At 44.7% G+C, this 6,000-nt stretch overlaps 1 protein-coding gene and 1 pseudogene across 1 annotated transcript in view; one reads left to right on the top strand and one right to left on the bottom strand.

Annotated features, from left to right (window-relative positions):
• The window catches only part of Cpa6 (carboxypeptidase A6), a 339,381-nt gene that overhangs the window by 309,846 nt on the left and 23,535 nt on the right, over positions 1-6,000 (bottom strand). The gene's annotated exons all lie outside the window — the stretch shown is intronic.
• LOC110338992 lies at positions 3,095-4,160 on the top strand (annotated as a pseudogene).

The raw sequence follows: 6,000 nt of genomic DNA, 5'->3' as shown, positions 1-6,000 counted from the left end.
TTTCTTTCTTTCTTTCTTTCTTTCTTTTTTTTCTTCCTTCCTTCCCCCCTCTCTCTTTCTTATCATTATTCTGATAACGCTGGGGAACTCTACTCATCATTTAACTTTATGAATCCTTTTTTTGTACTGGTTTTGCTTTTTTATTAGATATTTTCTTTATTTACATTTTAAATGTTATTCCCTTTCCTAGTTTCCTCTCTGAAACCTCCCCCCTCCCTCCTCCCCCCTCCCCCTGCTCACCAACCTACCCACTCCCGCATCCCTGTCCTGGCATTCTGCTACACTGGGGCATCCAGCTTTCTCAGGGCCAAGGGCCTCTCCTCCCATAGATGTCCAACAAGGCCATCCTCTGCTACACATACAGCTGGGGCCATGGGTCCCTCCATGTGTACTCTTTGGTTGGTGGTTTAGTCCCTGGTTAGCTCATATTGTTGTTCCTCCTATGGTGCTGCAAGCCCCTTCAGCTCCTTTCGTCCTTTCTCTAGCTCCTCCACTGGGGAGATTGTGCTCAGTCCAATGATTGGTTGAGAGCATCCACCTCTGTATTTGTCAGGCACTGGCAGAGCCTTTCAGGAGACAGCTATATCAGGCTCTTGTCACACACTTGTTGGCGTCCACAGTAGTGTCTGGGTTTAGTGACTGTATATAGGATGGATCCCCAGGTGGGACAGTCTCTGGATGGCCTTTCTTAACTCCAAGAGAAGACTAGTTTTTGCAGTTTATGAACAGTGGAAAGCGACTTCAGTTTTCTAGATTTAACTAACTGCTGTGTACATTCCTGATTTATAATCGCATTCAGTTACTGATTATTCTCTGCTGTTCTTACTCTGGAGAGGAACTAGCTGCAACATAGGTGTGCCAGCAACTATTACAAAAGCATGGTACAAGTCAAACTTTATGAAGCTCCAAATTCAAATAACTAATATCAGAACTAATATATAAACATTGTTTAAAATCTCAAGGCTAAAAGTCTTACCCAGAAATGAGGTTCACCGAAAGATTGTCATCAAAATATTCAAACTATCTTTAAATTTGAATTTTCACAATAGTCATGCTTATTTTCTACAAACAAAACATCGCACAGAAAGTGATGGTATACCAGTTAACCATGATTTGATCACTGTCTGCCTCTATTCTAAAGACACACAGGATGGAGGGTGCCAGAAGCTGGGGGTAATTGAAACAGGGACTTATTCCTATGTGTGCAAGGTGTAAGGTGGCAGGCTAGAATTATGAGCTGATGATGCTTGGGCAGTCATGATTTTCCAAAGAACAGAGGGGTCTTTGGTATCCTAATCCTAATCCTAACCCAACATAAGCTCTGCCTTTATTCTGTAGCACTGTTGCTTATTTGACTGGCTAAAGCACAGCTCTCAGATTGGACTGACTAGAAACGGACTTTAGAAGCAGAGGAGCCATAATATTCAATTCCAGACATGTTGGCTGAATACTCCCTGTACTCTAGCGATGCTGGGATCCTTTCTGTCCATGATGGCTCCCTAGTATCATTTGGGAATCTTAAAATCCATGTGCTTGTTAAAGCCCTGTCTAAATCAAATGAATAAAGGGTTGAGGGGGGAGGGGGAAAGACACCTTTTCCAGATTAAATCCTCTTTAAGTTGCCAAAAATGGAACCTAACAACTGACCTCTATTAAAATACTTGTGACGACTCCTGCAAGCCTGCTGTTTCTTCAGGTGCCAGTAGCAACTCCTGGGCCTCTCATACTTCTGGGTACTTATAATCAGAGATTTCATGACACCCTTCTCAGGTTTAGTTATTTGCTAGAATAGTTCAAGGCTCAGGAAGTGACATTATAAAACATTCAATTTAGGATGGGTGAGATAGAAAACCAAAAAACAACAAACAAACAAAAAACCAAAAGGAGGATGGGTCATTGGAGTGCCAGTGGGGACTGCAGAACTTCTATGTCCTTTTGCAACCTCTGAGTTCCTCTAAGTGCCCCCTGACCTGGAAGCTCTCCAACCACTTAGGAGTTCCTATGGAAACTCCACTATGTAGGCATGGACCCATTGATGATAAATTCAGCCTCTAGCTTGTGTGCTCCCCTAAAGGTCAACAACTAGGGACTGGGATAGAAAGCTGCCTCAACTTGGTAGCTAAGAGAGCTTACTGCTGTTGCCGAAGATTCATTTGTTAGCCCTTCCCCTTTTGAAGCTCTAATCAGCTACAGCGATTGTCCTCATGGAAAACTAGCTCTACCCTATACTGTGATTAACAGGAAGGTGTGTGTGTGTGTGTGTGTGTGTGTGTGTGTGTGTGGTATGTGGGTATGTGAGTGTGCTTGGTATGTGAGTGTGCTTGGTATGTGAGTGTGCTTGGTATGTGAGTGTGCTTGCTTGTGTAGAAGCCAGAGGTCAACTTTGAGTTTCATCTTATCTTTTGAGATGCTATGTCTTACTTGTAGTTTCATATAGGCTAGCGGGTCAGAGAACCCCGAGTAAGCTATTAAGCCCCTGAGATCTGCCTACCAGTGCTGAGATCATAGGCACATCTGGTTTTAGGAGGGTGCTGGGGATCTGAACTCAGGTCCTCATGCTTCTGCAGCGAGAACACTGCCACTGTCCCCCTCCCCGGCTCCCAAGGAAGATGTCACGGGAAAATTTTAACAGATTTCCATTTCCCACTTTCCTAGAGTATTCCAGCCACATCCCGTGTACCAGCTGTGTTTAGCTCCATAGTTAAACAGAACAGTAAGTGCACTTAGGAACAAGCCAAGTCGAGCTGACTTAATCAAGTGCCTGATTACATATCCACGTAAAAACATTTGGCCATTTCACAACAACAATGGAAAATGTTCCCTGCCACACAACTACAAACACCTTTATGGGTACAGACAGACAGGACACAATAGTGACACAATGGTTTACAGCTTATGAATTTGTACTCCGTGGTAACGCTGTCTCCTCTAGTCAGAAACACCATTCCTGTCCAATTTCAAACATCTGCTTTTCTTATCCGACATTAGACCTTTAAAAACTTTATAAAGAAACGGATGCTAAAGAAAGAGAGCAGATGATTAATTCCTAGGAAGGGCGTGTGTTTTGCCCTCGTGATTGGACTCTAGCGATACAATGGGGTAAAAAGAGAAAACATCAGCTTTAAGACTTTGGGAGAAATGGGCCATTTTCCCAGCTTGCTCATCACAATATCTGAAAAAGCCAACACCTGTATACAAAGGCATCTGCCAAGACAGTGACCCAGTGACACGCAGCCAAGACAAGACTCCACAGAGAGTAAGAAGCACATGTCTCGGGTGCTAGTGGGATATTGCTGAGCAGGAGAAGAAATTCAGCAATAAAGTGGAAAAAAATCTCAGAGACCAGGTCAGAAAAGAAAAAAAAAAAATCTGTTCTCCTTGCCCCTTTCCTTCTGGAAACGTCTCCAGCCTTTGAGGAAGGAAATTGGGAAAAAACAGCCTGCAAACCGAGGGAACGGCAGGGACTTTGAAGCTGAACTAATCGAAGTTGGATGTAATTTCGTGATGTGTGTTTTCAGTCCAAATTACACAGATGAGTGAAGGGGGAGCAGCTGAGCTGGATGCAAGGGAGAGTGGGAATTAGTGCCTCAGAACACAGAGTAGAGAGACCTGGCTGGGCACTGTTGGCGTCTTTAAGATTGCTAGAAGTCTCCCCAATATCGCTGAACATAGACGGACAAGAACAAGCTGCAGCGAGCTGCAACACCAGGTCGTGATCGACCAGTTCGTTCCTTCGTGCTGGCCATGGGCTATGTGGTCGACCAGGTGCAGTAACTGCTGTAAGCAGTGCACAGGCAGTTTGAGACTGCCCTAAGCGTGTTCTTTCAAGAAATCAACTTTCCCAACAGTCACCACCACTCGCAGATGATGGGTACCTCCAGCTACACCACCCAACTTCACTGGCGGTGTTCCCCAAGCTTTGAACCTCTGAGGGGCTGCAAAGCAGCAGCAGCAGCCCCGTGGCAACTGTGGCCTGCAACCCCCCTGCACACTTCAGCCCCTTCTGGGCCACATCCCCACCCAATCACCAGGTGCCCTGGATCCTGCCCTCTTCCCACAACACCTTCCATCTCCACTGCCCACAGCCCACGTGGCCCCCTGGAGCATCACAGGGGGGCGCCCCTCAGAAAGCCATGGCCACCCTGGATGACCAGAGATGAGACTGAATGCCACTGGGCTGGAGCTGGGGGCAGTCCAGGGTTGTGGGGACACAGAAGAGGGCTGGGAGGGGGAACGCAAGAGGGCGAGGGGGGGGTGTCTTCAAGATCACACTGGAAGATTTTATAAGAGAATTTTTTGTGGGTCGTGGGTAGGGGGACAGTAAACGTCCTGAGCCACTTGGACTCTTCAGGAGTTTCTCTTTGGGAAAGTTTTTTCCCCCTCTTATTAATATATAACTAATATATATATATGAACATAAATTTAGCTAATGTTTGTGCTCCTGTCAGAGGCAAGGCTCACAGTCCTTGCCAACACCTCTTTCTCTTCCCAATTGAGGGGAACAAAAGGATATTCATAGATGGAGCAAGTGTGCAGTCGGGTGGCTCTGCTGCACCGTGAGAAGGCGTGCCAGCCATTAGGAAGCCCCACCGCCAAAGGAGGTGGTCCCAGCAGGGTCCTCAGAATCATGGACTTTTCTACCCCATTACTGGTAGACAATTTTCATCTCTGCTGGTGGTGGCCTCTTGTTGACTCTGAAACTTGTCACCCTGTCACCATCTAGGTGTGAAGATTTGGCTGCCCTCTGAGGAATGGGTACTTACTGCCCCATCCCTGTTCTGACTGTCTGACAGGCTCCCAGTCTCTCTGTGTGTGTCCAGGGCCAGAGGACCGCTCAGGAGAGACTGTCTTTGGATTGAGTTCCCAAATTAAAAATCATCACACCAGAGTGCAATTTTAATTAAAAACTTAAAGACGTTTCTAATGAAAAAAAAAAAAAAACAAAGAAAAGAAAGAAAGAAATGAAAATGAAAGAAAGTTCCCCATTATCCCACTCCCAAAAGGTCTCCATTGTTATCCACATGGTGGTACATCTTGATCCTTTAATAAGTTAATTATGTTGGGTTGGATATATACTAAGCAATGATAGTTCATCAGTGTGGTAGACTGAATATTGACCTGTGAAGCTTGTAAATATTAGACTAGTAAAGATGTAATAAAAAATCAAAGATGGAATTATTTTGAGGGTTATATACTGCAAGCCTTATGCATGCTAAGCAAATAATGTCTGCCACTGAGCTAACCCCCAAAGTCTTTCCTGAAGATTCCTAGACTAACCTGGAGCTACCCCCAAATTTCCTTATGATAGGCAGCTAACCTAGAGTGTACTTAACAACCCAGAGGCAGATGGAGATGGAACACACAAAGCCCTGTGATCACGGAGAAGAACTGGGGGTGAGGTGACAATGTTCTTTCTGATGGTCACCAGATCTGGAAGGCATGGGGACAGCTGGTTCCCTGAAGAGTTCAGCAGGTGTATGGTCCTTTGGATGTACTGATAGAGACCTAATTGGAGCACTGTTTGTAGAAGCAGGTTTTTAGGAGATGAACTCATTGGTGGCTGAATCCATCACAGTAAAAGGCAGGGGCATGCAGTGTTCATTCTAGCCTTTTGCCTTCCAAGGAGCTACATTCTCATTATGTCAACACAACATAATTAAGTTATTAAAGCATCGAGATGTACCATGTGGATAACAATGGCGACCTATTGGGAGTGGGATGATGGGGAACTTTCCTTCTTAATGTGATACTTTTGAAGCATTTTATTCTTTGATAAGAGGCATGTGATTGTTGTATTTGTGCTTGGGGATAAAACAATAAGCATGAAAGGTGGAGGAGTCTTCTAGCAGTCTTAAAGGAGTCTAGGCCCACCATTTTCTAAAAGGCTTAACAACCTCTTAAAGGTCTTTTAAATAAAAATATTTAAATTCAAATTATGTCTGGTTCGCATAATTCTATTTATGTACCTATGAAGAAACTTGTGTAAAGGCTTTAAAGCAT

Source organism: Mus pahari, chromosome 22, assembly GCF_900095145.1.
Source record: "Mus pahari chromosome 22, PAHARI_EIJ_v1.1, whole genome shotgun sequence".
In the NCBI taxonomy this organism is placed as follows: domain Eukaryota; kingdom Metazoa; phylum Chordata; class Mammalia; order Rodentia; family Muridae; genus Mus; species Mus pahari.
Note: the sequence above shows the minus strand (reverse complement) of the source record. Positions and strands in the feature narration are given on the sequence as shown.